Source organism: Corapipo altera, unplaced genomic scaffold (genome assembly GCF_003945725.1).
Source record: "Corapipo altera isolate COAL_440 unplaced genomic scaffold, ASM394572v1 58, whole genome shotgun sequence".
NCBI classification, from domain to species: Eukaryota; Metazoa; Chordata; class Aves; order Passeriformes; family Pipridae; genus Corapipo; species Corapipo altera.
In genome coordinates, this window is record NW_020884898.1 from 9,231,461 (window position 1) to 9,256,283 (window position 24,823).

The 24,823-nt window shown below is 38.6% G+C and overlaps 1 protein-coding gene across 2 annotated transcripts in view; it reads right to left on the bottom strand.

Moving 5' to 3' along the window:
- The window catches only part of USP25 (ubiquitin specific peptidase 25), a 69,806-nt gene extending 59,128 nt beyond the window's left edge, over positions 1–10,678 (bottom strand). For both annotated transcript variants that reach the window (XM_027648648.1, XM_027648647.1), the window contains exons 1-3: positions 10,601–10,678; positions 9,393–9,537; positions 485–608 (exon numbers count right to left, since the gene is read on the bottom strand). The gene's annotated coding sequence lies outside the window, so the exon portion shown is untranslated. The remainder of the gene's footprint in view (positions 1–484; positions 609–9,392; positions 9,538–10,600) is intronic.
- Between the last annotated feature and the right edge of the window lie 14,145 nt (positions 10,679–24,823).

The following is a 24,823-nucleotide window of genomic DNA, read 5'->3' on the forward strand; positions in this document are numbered from 1 at the left end:
GAGCAGCTGCTCTTAGTATACTCAAGTCATAGTGTTAATACCCCCTCCCTCAAGCTCAGTCTTAGCATAGAGGTAAGTAAATGTTATCGTAAAAGGAACACTGCAAAAAACAGGACAAAGTATTTATTAGCTTCTTAATTAAATTTTGTTTTCATCGCTTTTTACCTGATACACAAGAGAAACTTCTGGGTTTAGATCCTATTTAAATATGACCACATATTCTCTATCTCCACGCACTTCCTCAATATTTAAAAATATACATTAATATGAAACATACTATTAAATCCTAGTCCACACGTAATAGACTATTTTCAAGTGTAGAACATACAATACATTAAAGCAACATCCTGAAGCCAGGCATATCAGTAGCACAAGTGAAAGTAAACAAGTTATTCTTTGTTAAATTAAAAGTTAAAAAAAAGCAATACAGGCCAATCTCCAACTCTTTAATTTAATTTCTGCTTTATATAAGTTGGTTGTTTACCTGCTAATGGCTTGTTCCTCATCTGTTATTCCAGTCTCCCTGAATGCCCTGTTTGATTCCTCCAAACTCAAGGCAATTGCCCTCTGAAGATCATCTTTATCATCTCCAGTGAGATCAATCACATCTGAAAAGCAAAACTATCTTTCTCAAAATTAAAAGTGAAACAGAATGAAAGGTAAGTCTTACTGTAGAGGAGAGAGAGCCCACATGGATTGCTGAGCATCATTCCAGTCCATCCCTCCTGGCCCTACACTCTTCCAACTGCTAACCCTGCTAACAGCTCCCTTCTGCCTTCAAGCCAGATAAAAGCCTCACCAGCCTGTTCTTGCTAAGATATGAAGTCTCCCTTTCTCCTAATGTTCTTAAGCTTCACAAAGCTCTGGGACAAATTTAGGAATCCATGGTTTGTGAAAAACCTCTTGCAGCAATACACTTAAATGCATTACTTCAGCCACTGTAATCAGTTGTTTCAGGGAACCCATGAAGAAGAGAATCTTCCTTAAAAAGAATACTGTAACTGGGCATAGTTGTTTTTCCCTCCTCATGAAGGAACACATATAGAGTTTTCCCAACACAGCCCCAAATTCTACAAGTATTTCTGTGCCCTGGTGAGTTAAATATTTTCACATGGTTTCATAACATGTGGGAGAGTGCATTATTCAACCTAATTATTTTCTATCCTGTCAGTGCATTCCTTTTCTGAACATATTTAAATCCAATTCCTGTCTCCTGGAATTCTCCCATCTCAACACGAGAACTAAGAAAACAAATACTGAAGACAAAATGAGGATCCAAACTTGGATACCTGCAGAATGCTGGATGGGCTACTGACTGGGTAATGAAGATGAAAACAACCTTATTTCTGCCTTCTTCTCCAGTTCCTATTATCTAAGGAATCAAATACTAATGTCCTGCATAAATCTCCTTGTTTCCTGAGGGCAACCACAGCACCCCCACTCCCAAGTAAGGTGGGATTCCACGACACAGAACAGCATAAGTCATCCCCCCATCAGGCACAGCCAACAGCGATGTCCATCAACTGCACAAGACCTTCAGAAAAGCCAAGGTCATTGGTTATCATGATTTCAAGGGGCAAAATTTCATTTTGCAAGTCAGCCAAACAGAAAGAGAGAGGAAGTGCAAAAGAGACTTTTAAGTGCAATATTAGACAGGCACACACAGAGAGCATTGGCTGATTTCAGTCTCCCTCCTCCAAGGCCAAAGTTTACCCAAAGAGTTATGAAAGGGACTTGCCTCCAGCTTGAGGTTTGGCTCTTAGAAGCTGAAAGACTCTGGGAGGAAGAGATACAGCTTCAAAACTACCAGTTGTTCACAAAGAGGGATGAGAGGCTTGTCTGCATTTCTCTTTCCACAGGCCAACTCAATCGTACTCTAAGAGCTTCTCAGTCTAGCTTCTGACTTTCCTCCTGGATGGGCTGACTTACTGTAAAGAGTGCAGCTTCCCCTATTTCCCGAGGTTTCTTTTTTTGTGATGTTTCTCAGTGGATCAAAACAAAACACTGAACTTCGTATACAAAAATCATTGCCATAGTTGTGTATGAACTCAAAATAAGATGACCTGTCTTTGCAGGAAGCTGAAACCAAAAAGAAGACCAGCATCTTCAAAATCTAGCATGGAAAAACACTATGATCATAAAAGCAGCACTTCCTAATTTTATTCTTATGTCTTCTACAGTCAGCTCAGGTCTTCCAGCATAACAAAAGGATACTTCAACTCAGATGCCTGAAATTCTCCTTCAGAAGTACTAAAGCAATTAGAACCACCACCAGAAATCTCACCCAGAGAGGTTTTAATACATGACCTGCCATGTTGAGAACAATGTAATTTGGGCTAAAATAACACCTCAACCTGGGTCACATACAAGCATGGCTCTGCTCTGCAGCCTGAGGGCAGGAGAAAGGCTAGAAAGGTTGACAGCAATGGAGAGGATCCCCTCACCACATACACTACCTATTATTCTCTGAAATGTTGTGTTTTCTACACATTTGCAAGGAGTCACACACAGCACCTCATCTCCCTTGAAGACATCTGTTTTTCTGAAAGTAGTAATAGTAGGCACAACTGAAGATGGAGTAAAGTCTCAACCCAGCAGCCACGTGTGCTGATGGAGAAGTATGGATTACTCCCATTACTTCCTTACAGAGAACTATTCCTTTAGCTAGTCCCTATTCAGGTGAGAGTGATGAAATTTTTATACAACAATAAAGAAAGTTAGATTAAGAAGTAAGATCTTTTATACGGGGAGTATTTTCTAGAAAAGAACTCGTAACTTATCTGAAACTTATGTGTTTAACAAAATGTCCCACTTTTATACAAAAATCTATCCAGATCAACTCCAACTCAGACTTCCATTGAAATATTCAACTTCTTTGCACCTCCTTAGCTCCTAATCTTTATTAATCTATACCACCACTGTATGTGTTCAGAAGTCTATTGCCATTCATATTACCAGTGATTATATCATTTAAATATTAAAACCTCAAATTCTTGACTTCCATTTGCTTTCAGAAAGCAGATGAACACAATGGTTTGTTTTGGCATGCAAGGGTTTTGGAGCAGGTAATACAAGATTCTCCTTAGAAATGTTCTTTTCACATATACATTGCCCCTGATTTGCGTGAAAAAAGACAATACAGTGAAGACCTGCTGCCAGATATTACCACCACATGCGAGTGGTGCAATCGATTTATGCCACAGAAAGTTTATCCAGCATAATTTATGTTGGAAAAATATATTTCTAAATATCAGCTAATCCATAGTAACCTACTCCATGCAAGCTTTTAGTTCATAGCACATGTAAAATCAAAATGTTTGGGAGATTTAAAGTTAATGTATTTTAGCTCATGTTTGCTGTAGTTGGAGCAGGTTCAAGGTCTTTTTCAGCATCTCAGCTGACACAGTAACTCATTAAGCTGAAACAGCTCATATATGACTTGAATCCCAAATCACAGATAATAAAGAAGAGATCTCAATAGAAGTCATCACAGAAGGGTACCAGTCTGACACTAAACTCCTCTTTCTAAAAAACCAAAAATAAATACATATATTACCTTGTCTGAATAGTTTCCATTCCTGTCAGATGGTTATAGATTATACAAGTGTACATATACTGCATGAAATTCATGCAGGTTTTTTTTTCTTGCTTTTGTTTTAAAATACCTTCACATTTTGTAAATTCTTACACTGGGATGTTTATTTTATAGCAATTAGTAGTAGAATTCATTCATGAATCTGAGCTACTGAAGTTTCCTATCTGACCAACAGATTTCTGTGTTCCAGGTATGAGTTTGAAGAAAAAAAGATGACTTTTACCCAAAGTATTTATCAGACACACAAGTCTTCTGTGATAAGCTGAAGGATGCATTTCATAAAGATGTAAGAATAATGCCACTCGTCCAAATTTATAGTTACCTGGCTTTAGTTTACACATGCTGATTTTGTAATACTCCTCTCATTTAGGCCACAGAACACTTTAATTCTCACTGGCTCATCCTCATAAAGGTACTTCTCACCATATGTCACATAGCCTTAGAAAATGCAAACCTTCTTAACCAGGCCATGACTATTAAATAAACAAAAAAGTTTGCTTATGAAGAAATTCTCTATGAACGAAGAAACTGCTCATCAAAACAGTCTGGCTTAGTGCATTCATGTTTATTCAGCTACAATTAACATGCATAATTAATCATCTGTTTTACTAAGAAATGTATTCTTGGTTTACAGCATTATTATATAACTGTGTGCTTCTGGTGCATAAGATTCAGAGAGTTTGACACTGTAATTTTACAAAGCAATTTAAGTTGTATATTGAAATTTGTGACAAATATACTAGTGTATATATAATAAATGCAGTCACTATATCATATTTCTTCCTTCTTCTCTAAAATAACTTCTTATTAATCTGTTTACTTAGATAGTTTCTATCATCATTTAAATAAATGGTTCTTATTTGGTTATTGCCTAGCTTATTAAAATAATTACTGTGTTATTGACTTGTTATTTATACAAGGAAGAGGCAGAGAGTAGGAGCTTCAGACTTAAGGAGTCTGGGAAAGTCAGCATGAGGGACAGATCTGAAGTAGCAACTGGACCCAGGGACAGTCCAAAAACATCCACAGTGATGCAACAATTGGAACAGGGAGAGAAAAACGAAGGGGCAGCCCAATGGACAGGTGTCAAGTATGAAAATCCAGCAAGATTCCAATGTCAACACATCAACAATATAAAAGGAATAAAAAGGAAGTTAAGACTACACCCATTTTATTTATTATGAGCAGAGTTAAGCAGAGTTAAGTTCTACTATCCATTCTGAGATGTTAAACTCAAGATGGTCTTGGGCTTCTACGTGAAGATTTAAAGGAATTTAGGTGGCTGTATATGCCCATTTTGGTTAAAACTGGATGAGGAGAGAATACACAGCATTGTAGCACCTACTCAGCCAAGTCAAACAGCTTTACTAATGCAGTAATGTTTGCCACCACTGTCTTACACTTTCCTCTTCTCAGCTGCATTTACAATGTCCTATAACAATAACACCTTAAACTGATGACTCTCACATGGACAGGGATGGGAAAGAGACAAGTAATCATTGCACAAGGGAACGAGTGAATCTGTAAGATTAAAGGAGGACCTCAAGGTACAAGACTCCTGACATTTTGAAGCAGGGACCCTGCCATACCAAGCTAGAGGATGGAGATGACACAAATAATCCCTGAAATAGAAGGAAATGTCATGAAGACACAGAGCAATGGCTGAGTTAGGTAAGGTGACAGAAGAAGGTAGCGTCAAATTCTAACCACAGAAACATTGAACGTACAGCCATAGAATGAGGACTGACTGGGACTTGTGCCAAGAAGGACCTAGGACCTACAGCCAATTCATGTTCAATCTGCAATTCACATCACAGCACAGAAGAAATGATGATGTGTTTCACTTTTGTCAGAGTACTACATGGATATTTATAGATTCACCCATTTTTCTTAAAAACCAAGCTGAGTGTTTTCAGAGCCACAGTTCAGAAAAGAGGCAGAACTATCAAAGAAGGCCTAGAAGAGAAGGAAAAAAAATGACAAGAGATAGGAAATGCATCCAAATACTCAGAAAGAATTTGTTTGGTTTAGGTCTGGGAAAAAAAACACTGTCTTTGAGCATGCAACACTTCATCTGAGATAAAAGGAATGAAGTGTACTATAATTTCCAACGGGGACAGTACAAGGAGTAAAGGACTTAACCTGAAGCAAGAAGGATTTAGGCAAGACATTAGGAGTCTAAAAGTAAGGAAGTAAGCACCAAAATGAACTACCCCATAAACTTTTCAGAGCCTCTAGAATGGAATGGTTTGTAAGAAATGTAATATAAACATCACTTTGGGAGATTTTAGGTGCAGTTTGGTCTAAAGTCTACCTCATTGCAAAGGGCTGACAGAATGACTTTTGAAATCCATGCAAAGGCTTAAACTCCAAGAACAGGAGATACAAAAAGCCAGAGGCAATGAAGTCTACAATCCTCAAAACTGCTGTGTGTGGCATTTAATAGTTATATTGGACTATGATCTTATAAAAGGGCTTGAAATCTTTTGTTTTGGCTATGGAATGTGCAATTACAAAGACTAATAATTCGGTTTTAGTGAAAAATAACTTGGAGTTTTCAAAACAAGAGAAGAAGAGAATTTGTCTTGACAGCTGTTTCAATTGAAGACAATACAACTTCTAAAATACATGTCTTCTCTTTGTTCTGCTGCTTCCTTTAACTCTGAGTTCTCTAAGTTCTTCGAACAGGAAGAAAACAGGCACATTCTTAGCAATGTAAGTTTTGTTGTGCAGCCATAGATGAAATACACCCCAAAAAAAAAAGTTTCTAGAGAAATCAATAAAGTAAAAATATTGGAAAGTACTACTAAACTTCTACTGATTTGCTTTAACTGCAATGCCTAGGATTTAATCTACTAAATGGAACCTTCAAATGATCTTAGATTAAAAGGAATGCACCTCTACATTGCGAGACTAATGCTTAAGCACCTTCTGCTCACTAACAGATTGCAGGAAGGGAAAAAAATATTGAAATCACCTTTGCAAAGGATCAGATAAAGTATGCATCACTCTTGATGTGAAATAATGGCACTTGCAGGTGCTTGCACATGCCATTTTGAACAGGCAAAAATGCAAGCACCATGAGCCACAGTGATTGTGCAAGCCAGTCTTTGCTTTAAAGACAGAGTAGATTTTATTCAAACTCATTAATATTTTTGCAGCTGCTGAAATGTTGCATTTGCTAATAAGAGAAATCAGATTTTCTTATACTTCCTACCATACAGGATGGAATTCTCAAAGAGTTTATGACCACTGTCACTTCTGTAAGAGCCAGTACACAATCCAGGCTAATTGCTGGCTGCTAAGCTATACGTAAGCATTTTTATTTTACCCCTTAACTAAGAAACCATTTCAAAGAAATGCAGTCAGTCAAGCTTGCAGAACACATCTGATATACCTTTATGCGAGGAATACATTCAACAGGCTTTGTAAGTGATTGGCATGAAAGACAGCTCTGATATTTATCTGTGACTCATTCCCAGTTTGGATGCTTTACCTTGGCCAGACAGCAAAGCTCAGTGACTCATGGCATTGTAAGTTCCAAAAGCACAGAGGTATTTAAGCAGTAAGGAACAGTAAGGGTTGAGTTATAATTAATTCATGTAATTATACCTATGTGGGATAATAAAGGGAGTCAAATTTGAAAGACAAGATACTGTCAGCAACTCAGCACAGTCACTGAGAACTGCTAAATAAGTGTTCTTTGCAGAAGTGAGTGTTGATGGTTGATGTGTTTTCCATCTATGCCCACCCTTCCATTCTCTTCTCACAAGTCATCTGCTCTCTTTCAAGATACTCCCTTACATGACAGTACTGCCTAACACGGCCCTGAAACTGGTTCATTTTAAGTGTACTGCATTTTTTAAATCCATAATCCAAATAATTACAGGCAAAGAGATTACAACAAAAGAACTGTAGGCTTCCTCCAGAAGCTTTCATTAGATCTCTACAGGGGCCTGGAGGAGCTCTATGATCACACTGGTTTAGGCTTTTGTTCTGCTGTAAGTGTTTACTTCTTGCTCTGTAAGTTCTCCAGTATGAAGAAAAGTCATCTAGGGTGCCTTTATCTCATAACACGTTTTCACTCTAAAATGGCAAAGGCTGGCAAGGGGTTCTCATCTGTGTTGTCAGTGAGGACCTGACCAGATATTAAAGATGTTTTAAAAAAAAAAAAAAAAAAAAATCTATTTTACTACAACAGTTTCAGCTTCTTGACTACTGACTTGTAGTGGTGTGTAACTGTAAGGAATCTGGGTCTGCCTTTGGCCCTCCAGAAAAGAGAGAATCCTGAAATGCATCTTGCAATATACAACTCAAGACCTACTCTTCCCAGTTTGACCATCAGTCACGGGTAACGTAGACTCTGAAGGCTTGATTTATATCCCTTGTCACTTCATATCTTCAGTAAGGTTGCACAGCACAGTAAGTGACAGCAAAACTAAACAATTCTATTAATGGGATTGCTATTAAATCTAATTAAACACAGACTCCAAGAGAATCCAGCTTACTGTCCCACTGCCACAGTAGGTCTTGAGTACTACAGACTCTGAAGCAGTGGCAAGTTTGTAGAAAATAGACTCCATTTCCTCAATGGCAATTTTCTGATACTGAAAATTAAATATATGGCACAGGGCTTGTGTGGGTTTTCTTTCCAAAGAAATGAAAAGGAAAAGAAAAATCATATAAAAAACCCCAAACTGCCCCCCACAACTTAGTGCAGGGATAATACAACTACCTATAACGTACTCAGGGGTTGCTAGTAATACCAAGGATTACAGTGCAGTTTTCAGATCTGAGATGCTGAGAATAAACTCATCTCTAATTAAAAAAAAAAAAAAAGTTAAAAAACTGTTAATGTCAAGGTTCTAGAGACAGAAAGACAATTGTACAATTGATAAGGAGATCTCACTAAACTTCTTTATGATGGTGCCACCATAGCCAGACCAATATTAGGGAAACAAAGATGTAAAAAAATCCTACTGCTCTAAATAATTGTATTCAATTAATAAAATCTACATAGATGTACTAAATACATGGTCAAAGGATCAATACAGAATTGAAATATTCTACGTCCACATTTAGAATTGTGAAATGTAACTATAGTATTAGGAAACTTAGATTTTACAGAAATCAATCCCACTACAAAACATCCTTTGGCTTTTTCTTTCATGTTATTTACCATATTTATTTGCAGAACACATTTAACAATTTTTCTCCCCATAAAAATAACTGTGCACTAAAGCAAAGAAATAGGACCTGCAAGGCTCAAAAAAATGCAGGTTGTGGGGCCTCCGTATCAACTAAACAAAACTGTTTAAAAATAGGTATATTTAATGTTTATTTCACATATAAAATACCTACTCTTTTATTTACAAAATTCACACTTAACCTCTCACTTCTCCCTTTTGAAAGCCATCCCTATCAGGGAGAAGCTACTCTTAAGCATATTAAGCTTTAGCATATTAAGACAGACATTGATAGACTCTTCTACTATTTTATTTTAACAGAAGAGTACCCAGTTTTTGCCCTAAATTATTTACTGCATGACCCCAAAATAAATTCTGTATATGGGAAAAAAAAGGAAAAAAAAATATGGAAAACCCAGTTATTCACCCTCTGATCAGTACCATAAATAAGGAAAAAAAATAAAATAAGGAAATAATAAAATAAGGAAAGAAATACGTAATAACCTAAAAACTGATAAATAAGAATTATCAGCAGATTAACAGTCATTTCACAAGCAAGGCTTTAGTTTCCTTGCATTTAAACTGAATTTATGAAAAGAAAAAATACCTACTGGTGTCTGCCTGGCTGCCCACACTGATGTATCTGTCATTTCCAGGAAGGGCTGTTTGGTAGTAAGTTGCCTCCTCTAGCTGGGGAACCTTGGCATTCTTCGCAGTGAGGAAAGCCACAGCCAACTCCAGATTACCATTGCTGTCCTTTAAGCATCAAGAAAGCAAGAAGTGAGAGTCCCCTCAGCCTTTTTAAATTTTTTTTTTAAACAAACGACATCATAAGAAACTTCAAAACAATGACACACTGTCAGGGAAAATACTGACTGGAAAAGAAAGTTTCCAAACTTGACATATTCTGCATATTTCACTGTTTTTAACCAAAATAAAGATAAAACATCATATAAAATTTACTTTGTTAGAGTTCTACTTATTTCAGAACAAAAATTAAAGGTCTTGTAAGGTAGGTAAACCTCTCAACAAACATAACCAGCACACTGACAGACCAACACAAACCAGGTGAGTTCTTCTGAAAATCTACCATTGCCTTTTTAAACTGCTTTTGAAGAGCAGTTGTGCACACAACTTACACTCAATCTGAAGCAACAACTCTCTCTCTTTATATATATATCTATATATGTGATTTAAATTACTAAATCCCCATTTACCACGTATAAATGGCTAAAAAATTCTGCTTTAGGGAGACCAGGCATTTTTTAAATTTTAGATAGATATATAAATATAGGGAAACAGAACAGAGAGACCTGCCATTCTTTACTTGCCTCAAAAGAACTCTTTTGTGCTGTAAAAGAAATAACCATGGTTGAAAAAATAGTGAAACCAAATTAGCAAAGGGTGGTAATTTCAAGCGGAGTTCTTCATTCTACATATTGAGCTGGGCCTGTGAATGACAGAAAATAGCTACACCTTGACAAGAAAACAACACTTAATTCTTCAGGAGGTGACCAGCTGTAGTAGCGCCAACATATCTCAAAACACTTTAGATAAAGGTTAGAGGCAAGTCATAACATTTCTATCTTTTCATCTTTTGTCACCTGACTAATTATTATTTCAGTACCAAAAGAGATCAAGGTTCCTTCTAAAGTGAAGAAGCCATCATTATCAGCTTTTCCCCCCCCGGAATAAATTCAAGCTGGGAATGGAAATGAAGGAATATGAGATAAGAGTAAGAAAGGGTGGCATTTATGGCTTTTATAGGCAGTTAAGAATTGAGATACATTCAGCTACACGTCAGCCACAGTCATCTTACCTTCAGTGCCTGCTGCAGTACCTGGATGTCATTGATACCAGTGATCTCCCTCAGCTGATTTAAAAAGGTTTGCTGGTGCTAAAACAAAAACAGATCATCACAATAAGTTAAGAGCCAAATAACATCAAAAATAATATTAAAAGTATCTCCATATGAGGTTTATGCACTAAAAAGGGGTAGAACCTTTGTTACACAAGTTTGTCTTAGTTTCTGCAACTTGGGCACTTTCAATTCCCACATGTAAGAGTTTTGGTTCGTTGGTTTTGAGATTCAGTGGGGGTTTTTTTAAACAGAAAAACAGATGATGGGTGAGCTTATGCAGCACAGGTTTAATAAGCCCATAGACAGCCACAGTTGGCCCTCCAAAACAGACAAAACTCCAAAGCTTGGTCTTTGAAGGCAATAGAGGGAGTAGATGACTGAACTCCAACCAAAACCAATTTCTTCAACTCCCGTTCAAGCCCATTATTTCATTAACATATAGAACTCCCAGCCATTCCAACCACAGAGCCAAGAAATTAATCTTTACTGATCACTGAGGTGTTCTAAGAGAAACACTACAAAAATATCCATACAGACTTTCTCGAGGCCGAAGCAGAACTTTACGAATCCATCTTAACCGCTTTCCTGGGCCAGTTGAATCCAGCTGCCTCAAATCACATCATCAGTCAGCATCCATGAATGAGTTCAAAGTAACATTTGGAATTGGAAAAGAATAAGAGGTTCTGGTTCTCTTAAATATTCACTCCATAAGAATTTTGAGGCTTGGTTTTGTTTTGCTTATTTAAATAAAAATCTGGTCCCACCCCTGTTTAGAGCCAAGAGATGATTCACTCTGCTTAAGCTCTGGTATCACATCACAGAAGCAAAAAGCAAGGACTAGGCTGGAACAAGCCTTGAACTCCTGTTAAACATTATAACCATCTTAACCATTAAAACCATAAAAACACAGAGGAGACTGACCATTGTTCCATACTAAAAAATTCAATTGTTCCTTTGGCAGATGGGAAAAGGAGAAAAGCTTGGTGGTATTTGCAAGTGGTTTTTCTTTTTTATTCTTTGCCCACCACATCCTGAACCCAAAACAGTAATTTCATCTATTAAAGAGAAGGTTTTTGTAAAGTACAGGGTTTTGTTTGTAAGACAAAAAGCGTATTTCCTATCGGGACAAATAAACATTCTCCTGCTACTCTCCAAATTCAATTTAAAATAACAACTATAATTGTCTTGAGGCTACTTCTAAAATACTTCTCTTTAAAACTAATTATCTGGAATCAAATATTCAAATACCCTTATTCTCTTCTTATCACAGCTTTGTATAGAGAAGGAAATTAAGAGCTGCCTGAATGTTGAATTCCCTTGTGTGAAATGAACCTGGCAGGCACTACTTCATGCCCTAATAAGTTGAAATAGAAGGCGTATAGTTCAGGATGTTTATGAATTACATACACAATCTTCCCTTCATTTATGATCCTAAGGGACACTGCTAACAGTCCAATTTGCCTTTTTTTTTTTCCTCTTTTCCTTTTAAAACCCCTACTGTTGGCACAAGAAAAGTGAAGTGATGCAGGAAAACAAACTCCCACTCTATCCCCAACCCTCACCCCCTCGTTTGTTTACTCTGTGCATTTCACTGCACTGTACAAAGCCATGACTTGTTTCCCCTATGAAGTTGCTTTCCTGCCCCTGGGTTTGGCAAGAAGCAAAGAAAAAAAAAAACTTGAGTATTTGGGAAAAATAATTACAACAGCATTAAAATTGGCAGGAGCAATTCAAGGGCATGGTAGTAAAGTGGATTTCTTTTTTTATTTGCCACCAATGTGATGGTTAACAAAACAGAAAATAGTTTCACTATAAATTATTATAACAACAAGTTATAACAGATTTCTGTATCTTCCCCAATATATACAACGCTTGGAAAGGCTGACTGGGGGATATTCATTGTTCATACACACTGGGAAAAGACAGAAGAAACAGTTTACCAACAAACAATCTCTTAGCAGTTCAAAATATTGGCTGTTAATTTATGAGCACAGCTGTGACTTATAAACCTAGACATCTGTAGTTTATATCCATATTTCAGTATTCCAGTGTCAAGCTGTGGTTCAAGGCCCCCTTCCCAAGGACATACACATTTAACAGATCAGAACCAGGCCCAGAGATGCTCCTTTTGCATCAAGAGATGATTTAAGCACCCAATTAGACTTCTATAGAGGCCAAGAGTTCAAGGCAATCAGCTCCAAAATTTCTAACTGGTAGTTAAGTGAACAACATGGAAAATCCACAAGCGCCCTAGTTAAAAGTGACAGAAATTAAGAGAAAAGTTAACAGTTATCCTGAGTATCTCAAATGAAGATTAACAGCTTTGAGGCATTTGTCTGGTTTAGACAGCATTGTTTTTTCAGGTAAATGTGGACAAGTTGCTATTAATCTCTAATTGACTTATTTTAAAGGACATAGAAGTTGAAGAATGACGATACACTTCCCTTTCTAGAAAGAGTATAATTTAAATTATTTCTACCTAACCAACATGTTCTCTTAACACCTGCTAGCAGACTAACAGGGCTTCAGAAACAATTGTGAAACTGCAGAAGGCAGCTTAAACTTCCTTCACACACCTTCTGAATGGTGGCCTTCCCCTACACAAACTCACCATCTACCCTCATCCTCTCAAATCTGACATAACTGCATCACCTTTACTGTGTACAGAGCTGTCTTGCAACTGGATGTTTAACTTGTCATTATTCTCCTTCCCTGTTATATTGACAACATGTTGTCACACATGAAGCTCTATTTTTTTCATTACAAATGACAGAACAGGCAACTATCAAACCCTTTCCTCATTCACTATCAGGAGATGAGATTCAGTTTTCTTTTTGCTTTTCTCTTCATTTAAGAAGTTTATGAAACACAACTGCACCCATATTCAGAGAGCTTATATTACTTAATCCTTGATGTGACTTTAATTTAGTCCATCTGGACTACTCCACAAAAGTCAAAATGATTCAAGTTTATTTGTTTTGAATAATATTCCTTTAACACAGCTTATTGTGGCATATAGGAAATTTATTTTGCTATTACCCACAACTGAAGCATATAGACCCTCAAATGTCCAAAACCATTTACTTAGATACTCTAAACAATTACGATCCTAATTCACTCAAACGCTTATAAAAAAATACCCAAAAGAGCTCACTCTACACTAAAACAAAGATAAAAAATTAAGAAGGCAGCAGACAAGTATTTACAAGTGTCTGAAGCATCTACACTAATGTATGCTAATTAAATCAGGCCAGTGAGAGAAGATTCAGATCACAACTAGCAGTTCTAACATAAATAAGCTGCTGTATCTTTTTAATGCAACTCGTTCCCAATTCCCTATTTTGTTCAACCTTGCATCAGTAGAGACTCAAATTATGAATTATAACTCACTGTACTTTAATTCAGTTTAATAAGCAATTTCTCTCTTCAAATGCAGATCCAAAAAGTTCATTCCAATGGAACCAGGTACAACTGCTAGTGCTACCAGCACTAGTTAGTTGATCTACATAAATTCTTTCAAATTTTCCTGTAGCCACTTCTGTTTGCCATCCTTCCCTCAAATGTACATGACAGATCCCACAGTTTTTCTACAGCAGAGATCCTCCAGTTTAGTGAGTCAAGACTTCAGGTGTATCTGAAGTGCTATGATGTACATGCACACACACATACTCCATGTAGCTTGAATAGCACTTAACTCTAAAAAGCCTCCAGGACTCGATCTACACCACCAGACTGTGCTGGTACTGCTGCTACAGGGTAACCCAAATCCTTGGCCAGAAAAAGGAGATGGTTCACTGATGCTATGGCTGCCCTGAGATCCAGCTGCTCTCATCCCTCAGTCCCACCACATCACGGCAGCAGTCAGTTCCCTGGGGACTTCATGCACGAGCTACTCCCAGCCTTTCCCCTTCCCCTGGCTCCCCGAGGTATGCAGTATGTATCTTCAGGCTTTCAGCTCTTGGAAGATTTTAACTAACAGGAAATTCTCCCACTTTCCTGGATGGAAGCCAGATTTGTGTACTAGGAATGCATGCCCTTATTTCCAATTCTCTCCTTTTTCAGCCATCCCTCCCTTGCTCTCAGGAAATGCCCAATTAAGATTATCTGGTTTATAACCTCACACAATAGCATATTCAGTAGCTGTGCCAGTGTTAGTGAAGCAGAAAAGGATCTACACTGCTATCTGCTTAGGGAGATACGGTGCCCAAATTAGTTCCACGACAGTACTGTAAACTCGGATAACTTCCCCAAAACCAGAACAAAAAGCTAAATTACACAAATGTTTTTTTTGGACAAGGTAAATTTCATAAATTGATTAATTCTGAATTATACTGCAGACAAATTTTGGGGAAAAATTAGCTACCTTTTGATCTGTTTATTTTCTCATCTCCCCAGCTTCTGAAGAAGAGCATGTAAGCTTTGGCTTTATTTATATCAACATCCAAGTACTTGTATTTGCAACACAAGCACTTACAAACTTAGAAGATAAAACAATCCTCTTCAGTTTACAAGCACAAAAAAAGTTGTATCTTTAATAATGAATGAGATAGCTCAACCATTACCAGGAGAAAACAGGACCTACGGCCTCACTATGCAGTTCACATTTCAATAGAATATAATGAAAATGTACTGGGGCCACCATGTTGATTAGAGGGATGGAGCTCCTCTCCTGTGAGCAAAGACTGGGGCTGTTCAGCCTGGAGAAGAGAAGGCTTTGGGGTGACCTAATTGCAGCCTTCCAGTACCTGAAGGGAGCCCACAGGAAAGAAGGAAAGAGATTATTTACGAGGGCCTGGAGTGACAGGACAAGGGGGAATGGCTTCAAACCTGCCCTGAAAGAGGGCAGGTTTGGATTAGACATTAAGAAAAAATTTTTCACTATGAGGGTGGTGAGGCCCTGGCACAGGTCGCCCAGAGAAGCTGTGGCTGCCTCATCCCTGGAAGTGCTTAAGGCCAGGTTGGATGGGACTTGGAGCAACCTGATCTACTAGAAGGTGTCCCTGCCCATGGCAGGGGGGTTGGAATGAGATATCTTTAAGGTCCCTTCCAAACCCAGGACATTCTATGATTCTCAAGGGATGAATACTTGTATTAGAGACAAAAAGAGAGAACTGAGAAAATGCAAGTGCTGTGAACAGCGTCTTTACGCAGTGTCTCCACACAAATCCCACTTTACTTTCTAGTGCAACTCCAATTTATAAGAGTTATTTGTTGGAGGAACACTCAAGTGACGTTGCACAAAATATTTCATATTGAAGACAATTCTAATGTATCCTGAGCTGCAAAGGACCTGCTAATGGTACCACTTGCAGACAAGTAGCTAATAAGCCAGTCTCCTTGTATGATGCTGCTGCAATGAGGACAACACAGAGCTTAGAGGAATGTAATCCTCTATAAAAAGGTTGTAAGTTTCTGCTACAAACAAATAAACAAAAATATTTAACATACAAAGGACAAGCATACTAAAGACCCTCAATTACCACTGAGAATGTCATTTTCTGCCACATTAATCATATCTCCCAGGAATAGTTAAAAGGCCCACAAACACTGCAGAGCATTACGGCTTCCAGCAACAGAGATACATTAACCAGCTTCTAAATAAACTGTTGGTCAAGTTCCAAATAGGCAAATAAAAACTAACTCCTTCCATGAAGACATTAACTTGAAACATAGGGAAAACACTCTGTCAACTCCAGAAGGTTTTGCTGCATGTCTTGCTCTTACCAGCTCTGTCCTCAAGATTCTTCTCTGTATGTGCAGAATAAATATATATAAAATATATAAATTAAAAAGTAGGTATATGTATACATATATTTTTTTAAAGCAGTGTTTTGCAAGTGCAAAGACCAAGTTAAATCTCTGCAGTGGCTTTAGGGTGTTCATTTTTCCAGTACCTCTTAAAGCACAACAGAACTAGGTTCCCTTGCCCAGCATCTGCTAACTGAGTTTCCTTTTATTAAGGTCTGAAAAGAGAAACCTCTTACATGACATTGTATCCTCTAAGAAAGTAGGTAAAGGTATATTTTTAAACACACACAAATGCAAAATGCACCTCAGCTTTGGCTCGGACAAAAATCACCTGTGGAGAGCAAAGGACATGCACAGAGACAGCAGATTTTTCAGTCTGGGACTGCTCTGCACAGGCTGCCAAAAAACCTGCCAATTACAGCAGCAGCTTGTACAAAGTGCAACTGGACTGAGAGCAAAAACTTACTTCAAGGAGGCAAAAGGACACACTGCATGGCAGGAACTTTCAGCCAACCACAGCCTAACCCAAATAAAAGTTTAACAGGGAAAAGGCTTGAATGCATTACTTAGGTGCACACAGCCCTCCCTCAAAAATTAAATGAAGGACTCTACTTAATCATAGCTTTACATAACCTATATTCATCCTAAGAAAACACTCAGAATACTCTCACCACATCTCTGTGCTCACCATGAGCAATAACAAAGCTGTACAACTTCAACTGAAAATGCTTTAATGAGTGATTTTTCAATTAATTTCAATATTTGATATTAAGGATTCTACACAACAGAAGATCATGCATTCATGAAAACACTCACTATTCTGAGCCCCATATGAAAAAATTCTCATTTACTCTCAATATAACACGCTTAAATTTATCTTTATTCAAGTTAATATTTAAACTTTTTGAAATGAAATTTTAAAGAGAGGCTTGAGGAGTTTGGTTTGTATTCTCTCACTAAATATAAGGCAAACCCACCTCAGACAGTTATATGCATTTACAAAATAACACCCAGAAGTTAAACATGAGCCAAATCGTCACCTGCATGGGGAATACTCTTGCAACGAGCATGAAAACCTGTCAGTTCACAGGGAAACATTAGTCTGTGAACTGACTTGAGTGAAGAATTGCTTAGTTCCACATTTCTAGCTCTTACTGATAGCTGCTCCAAAAAGACAGCGACAGGATGATAATCAAGAAAGGATAGTAGCCTTAGTACTTACTGAAAACATAAAAGGTGTCAGCAATACAAAATTACGGAGAATTTTAAGGTTTGTGTGTTTTAAACCAGCATCATCTCTCACACCCTACTCAGCACAACAGTGAGCTTCCCAATAGTAAGGACAGCAGCTCTAAAATTAATTAACTACGGTAAAGCCGATGAGATCTTGAGTTTCACTTAACTAGATGCAAGTTAAACTTGGATTGTATTCACTGGAGCCACCACGGGAAAATTTGCTTCACAGAAATTCCTTTTGATTCTTACATATTTCAGTTACTGTGACAGTAATTAGCAAAAATATCTCAGCTCTGACTCAAATCTGCTGGGGGATTATTTACTGGTGGCAGCAGGAGGGGACTTTCAAAGCACCAGCACACGTTATCTGAAAACTACATATAAAATTCAGAAGGGTTCCTCCAAAAGCCTTCCCACGGACAACAGCTGGGCAGTACCATGATACCAGTGGTGCTCCTGTCTCTGCTCACACGTATATTTTGTTTATAAATATAAACATACAGAATTACAGAATGGTTGGGGTTGAAAGGGACCTCTGAAGATTATCTAATCCAAGTCCCCTGTTAAAAAAGGATACATACACATCTTTCCAATCACTCCTGGTCACTTTCTGTTGTAAAAGTTCCCTTCTTAATTTTTTTCTTCTGCTCACAGACATTTACCACCACACCTAAACATTACATTTTACAGTGTCTGCCCAGGTGGCACCACTAAAACACAAGCATTCTCCTCACAGGAAAGCCTATTGACCAGGGTACAATTTTACTGTAGCCACTATTAAAAGTGTCCAGTCTTGTCTTTCTGAGGTCTAAAACAATGCTGCTGTAAGAGCCAGACTAACTCCATGCTTTGAGATGTTTTCCTTTGCATCCCAACCACAGTTTAACCCATCAGGCCAAACACAAGCTCTTCTGGCTCACTTTGAAGCTCGTCACTGTCCTTTCACCACCCATTTATAATGTCACTGTGAGGCTAAGGCCTATCTCTCAATTCAAGAGAACAGTCCCACTAGCCAATTCAAATATTTAGCATATTTATGGCGTTGTTTTTCTCCAAAAAGCCATCATGATAGCCTCGCCCTGCTCTGCACAATACAGAAGGTTTCTCAAGGAAACAAAACCAAGCTAGCCCCAACCTTCTCCTCACTCTGCCATTATAACAAAGACAACAACTCTAGGAACAAACAAACCCACTCTGGAGATTCCAAGTGTCCTCAGATTAGTGGGAACCAAGTATCTGCAATACTTACAAACAATAACATTTAAAGGGGCTGTAAGACCACAAGCTGCTTCTGATGAGTCAGCTGTCCTTCCCAGGCTGTAGCTCCTGCCAATGCTGGCCAGCCCAGGCTGGCGTTGCCAGATGCCACCCGCCCTGGCCACAAGCCACTCCTCCCCTGGAGCCAGCACCACAGCCTGAACCTCCAGTAATCCAGCCCAGGCTCTCAACAAACCAGCAGAGAGTCACTCTCTGCGTTCATTAATTTCCTGTTGCCTTAGGGAGAGCCAGGAGTGAGACAAGGGAGAGAACAAGACAAAAGCTGCACCTATTTCCTCTGGATTAAACTGCTGTGGAGCAACAGCCTTATGAGAATGAGTTGTTTCTCTGTCATTATTTTAATCCTCCTTCTATCCAGTGAGAGAAATCAAGCAAGAGAAAATCCTCCCACAGTTCTCTTCCTACTCAGGCACTATTGCAGAAAACTTACTCCAACAGGAGATGAATTGAAAATTCCCACAGTGAGAGGAATCCAGTGCTCCTGGTGTGCCTCATGGTTACACTCCACACAAATGAATGAGCACACTCAGGCCTGCTGCTGCATGGACCACTCCCTGGTTTAAGTGTGCACATCCAGAAGGATTTCATTTACTGCAGCTGTTAATGGCACAGAGATCAAAGATCCCACTTCACCTCAAACAACTCCGCTACGTGCTCTAGGTAAGTGATACCAGAACGATTTCACAATCAATTTTTCCACACAAAATTCAGAATAGTACAGCATGGAAATCTTAAATAAAAGTTAAATTGCACTTTTTATAGACAGGTCTGTATTACAAAGAGTCCACTGTATTCAATAGAAGAGAAACATTTGGGCAAAGAGCTCAGCTGTCTGTTTTGAATAGGAAGGAAAAAAATCCCCAACTTAATAGAAAGCCTTTCAATAAAGGCTTTTCCATTTAGTCCAATTAAAAAAAAATTAGTAACATGATTTCCTAAAGAAACAGACCCTGTGATCACAGAGCATGCACATACCCAGCCACGTCTGCCCTCCTGTCTCTCAAAAGCAACAACCCCAACACCCCAAGCACCTTGGCCCAACCACAGGGATCCTCAAAACCCTCAGCAGCACCCTGGGCTTCCTGCAGCTCAGGCATCCAGCCTGCTGGTGCCCACTCCTTGGGCCAAAAGAAGTTAGATGAGACAACACAGGGAGCTTGGGAAGAACAGAAAAGGAGCACCTCCACTCCACTGCAGTGAGGTCTTTCAGAGGTGAATTGACTCAACTGATCACCTCGCTCCAACTGTTAATCCAACATGCATTACGAGATGAAATTCCATCAGAAAAGTCATGTGCTGCTATTTGCAGCATTCAGTAAAATTATTTGATAGCTTATCCTGCCCCCCACTAATAATTTAAACAGAAATCATGTGAAGAGAGACAGGCATTTATCTTGGGGAGCAGGGAAGGAGGTGGGCAGGAAGGGACACAGGACACAACTCTGCGGAAGAATAAGACTACAGATAACACTAAGTCACCTAAAATCCGGGGCAGTGTTTAATAGGTTGCCTGCAAGGTGTCAGGCTTCCAACAGCAGTTCCAGCTTCTCAGGCAAGACAGCTTTTCCTGGGTCAGGCACCAGGAAGGCGCTGGCACGTGCTGCGTCCCTGCGGAAAGGCCACTGCCACACCACGGACTGCCCGCCTGTGAAGGTCAGCGAGCAGCTCTCGCTTTCATTAGGTAATAACCTCCACGGACTCGGATGGCATTAGAATTGAAATGAACCTCAAACACAACAGAGACCAGAGTATTTAAAGATGTGGTGAGATTTGTACCAGGGATCAGCATATAATTTTACTACCTCGCAATTAAGGAAACAGTAAATTCAGCATTGCACTCCACAGAGGGCAAATGAAATTTTCTAAGCTGGTTTCTTTCAAGGAGAAAGAAAAAAAACCGCAAGGTTTAGAATCTTCGGGGGTTTTTAATGGACTTCAAATTACCTTATATTGAAACACACATTGGCCTCAGCTCCCACAGAAAGCTCAACGTGTTATATTCTAATACATTCGGACATGGTCTTGAGAATCCTATGACAACTTTGGTTTATAACCACTATTTGCCATCATTTAGACCTCTCAGTCTTCCCTGTCTTGGTGGTGTTGTAGCAGTATCACCAAGAGTGACTTTCTGCCATCACCACATACCTAGCTGAAATTTCACAGGCTGACTTGAGTAAAAGGGGTATGAAGTACTCTTCTAAACAGTTCACATTTTTGGAAAACAATCTGAAACAAAAAAATCTAAATTCTGTGCTTCCTTCCTAAAAAAAAAAATCAATTCTGCGCTGCCTTTCTAGCAGCAGCATTATGCCAACACATTGCACATCAAACAACAGAGATAATAAGCTCTGATAGAAAAATCTTCAACCCTTTCCTACTCAGTAAGGTCACAAAGCCCTTGGCACCTTCCCGGGCCTCTGACAACACAGCACAGTCTGTGCACTGCACACACACCCCCACACAGCACCAGCAGGAGGTAGCACATTTACCAGTCGGCCTTATGATTTAATCAGTCCCAGAAAAACCTTCAAGGCAACACACCAAGTTAGCAAGAGCTGGAACTGGTGATGATGGGGAAATCTGTCTTTACCATTAATAAATCCAGAGGTTACAGAGTAGACCAGCAGACTGTACCCAAAAAAGCAGCCCAGTCAGCTTCAGGCAGGGGGACAATTGTGGTCCAGCCAGAGCTGTCACAAGAGACACTCTGTGGCTTTCAGGACCAAGTCCCATAACACACGTGCAAGACCAGAGGGAACTTTTAAATGTTGTCAGTAAGCAGTTAGTTATTTTTTAATTTCCACACAAGTAACAGACTACAGACAGAGAAGACTTAATTCTAGCACCCCATGAAAAAAAAAAAGTTATAAGCTTACATGCCCTAATTAAAAAAAACTTTCCTTTTGCTAGCACCAAATAATTAGAAGTTTCTAATGTAAGAAAAGGTAGTGAGAACATGGTTCTCAAACAGATGAGAAATTACATAAGAGGCACCAGTAGAATTTGAAGAAAATAAGTTGACAAATGGGAAAATAGGTAATACTGAGAAAGGAAACCACAAGCTGTCTATAAAGCTATTTAGCTTTAAAAAATTCATATTTACAAGCTTAAAAGCTTTCTCGTGTATGTTTTCCCATGATTTTATATCAAAAACAAAAGTTAAAATCTGAAAAACATAAGAATGCTTTCTCAGTCACAACATCAGACTTCTGGGATCTGATAAAATACACAGTATTCAGTCCTCTAACCGGGCCATTTATACCTATGCACTTTGATAAAGTTGGGTTTTTTCCTACCCATGCACTTTTGGAAAGTGTTAGAAAAAAAAAAAAAAAAAAGTACTTTTCCAACAGTTGTAGTCCCAGGAGAAATTTCTTTTTCAAGTACCTAACTTTCACAGGAATAAAATGAAACCACAGACAAAAGTGGAGTAGGAATCTGTTCCTGCCATCTCCTCCTCTTTTCAAAAGAATGAGGAATGCCATGTGCCTTTTCCAGCTTCTCACTTCAAAGAACTCTCAAAGTAAACACCTGAATGTAAATTTTTCAATGGTTATTTCCATGTGGCACTTTTTTTTTCCTGGCTTATCCTAGTAATAACACAGCTAAATTCAACTTCTTGAAATTATTTTTTGTTTTAATTGAAATTTTATTGAAATTCACAAGAGTAAGTTTTGGTTTGATAATAAGAATAAACATTTCCACACAGGTATCTGACTTTCCTTGGAGTCATACAGCTATCACATATAATACCACATGGGGACTCAAGCCTGGCATTTACTATTCACCAAAAATAATAATCAGCACTAAATGTAGCTACACAATTCACAATCCAAAAGTTTTACATCTCAGACTCAGACTCTAATGGCAAGTGAACATCCTGTTTTCAAGGGAGCCCTCTGGATTCCGGGGTACAATACCCGTGAAACGATGACATGACAATTAGCAGGAAGAAGCCACAGATGGATATAATGCCATTCTATCACATGAATTCATTTCCACAAATTCTGCCTAGACCACTATAAGGTAAAAGGGTCAATTAAACTTAAATAGCTATGGATAATGCCTTGAAAACACTAGAGCCTCTCTGACAAGCTTTTATTAAATACATTATTCTGTCTACATGTGCTTATTGTAAAGCTTAAAAATATGCTTACACCTGATGGCTAAAAAGCTTTTGTCAAGAATATTTTAAGTACCATCTGTATTTGCTTGGCACCTAAACTTTGATAAGCTTGACTGTTGCCAATTAGTTGATACCAGAAACACTTTAAAAGAAATGCTGTGCATCGTATAATTATTTTCAGCAAGAATCCACCAGCTAAAATAATTCATAAACCAGCTATAAACAAAAGCATCATGTCAAAGCTGTGCATCTCAAAACAAAATCTATTGGAATTTGCATACCAGTATTTCTGCTGTTTTACATACACAACTCTGTGGCAGGCGATGCTTTCAAAGTTAACCTGCTTGCACTCCAGCCTTCAAGCTGTTCCACATCACATGTTTGGTGTTTTTCCACCTCTCCAAAAGTCTTTCTTCAGAGAGCTACATTAAAATTGTGGACACTCAGCGGTGCTACCGCTCACAACAGTGCTATTCCTGTTAAAGTCCCATCATCAGGTAACAACAGATTTCAGGGAAACTCTCATGCTGGTGGCTTTCAACACACTCCTGAATTTCATCTTTTATGGCAAAGAAAAGCTAATGACATTTAAAAAAGAATGGAAACTAAGAAGCCTAACTGAAACAAAATCAGCGGGTTCTTAAATTGTAGGAGTCTAAATAGATTAAGTATTTTCATTGTGATTTTTAAATGCTTGGAATGAATGATGTTATTAAATACGTGATGAAAAAATTCCATAATTACAAAGACAAGAACTTACAAAGCCTGCCACAGATGACTGAAGTCACCACAATATCCAGCTCACGACATTTTGTGTCAATCTGTCCTTTGCACCATTTTAAGATCCAGTTCCTCCTTCACAGCATTTCACGGGAATCTCAACATTGACTCAAAATGTTGCTCAACATTTCATTCATGTTAAAGCCTAAACCCACAGATTCTGCACCACACTCACCACGAAAATGACTGTGTAGTTCAGCATGTTAAAACCACCCCTGTACCAGAAGACACAACCTGGTTGTCAGCAGAAGGCAACACACCCCCACAGCCACTCCAGAACACAGACCAGGGTACTCACCTCAAATATTGAGGCAGGGAGCTGTAACCCTCTACATCAGAGACAGACTTACATTCCCTTTATTCACTTCTGGAGGGTGGAGTGGTAACAGAGCACAAAGGTGGACAGGATGACTCAAGGAGAAGTTTCATGAAAATCTCCCACTAATGGTCTGTAGAACCCTCAGCTGATTGTGAGTTTTGAACTACTACAGAAATCGAGACAGATTTAAACCCTGCAATACAATTACAGAGTGCAAATTTTAATGCTGGAATAAATGAACATTTTAGATGGTGACTGTACTCAACCACAGCAAACACTACAGCTGCTCTCCATTCTACCTGCAAGTTTGGCTGAGGTGTGGTGGCAGAATACAGCTTACAACATTTATATCCAGCACAGTATTGATGTAAGGTAACATAGAAAAATCTGACGTGCTGTTCAGAACACGTGTTGTCAAATAAAGAGTTACAAGTGTTCACAAAAAACAGCAAGAGATGCCATTTGCCAACCTGATGCAGGAAACAGGAAAAAGTACTTCGTTTTACTTGGCAGAAGGCCTGAGTTTGTACCATCATGCAAGGTATGCTCTCGCTATCCTGCTCTGCAGGAAAAGCATCTCACCACCTCATCTTGACTTCAGGCTCACAGCCTGTCAGCTTTGTCACAGTATTTTCTCCCTTTTTTAATAATAAAAAAAGATTAAGAGTTTATAGAAAACTTTCAACTTGAC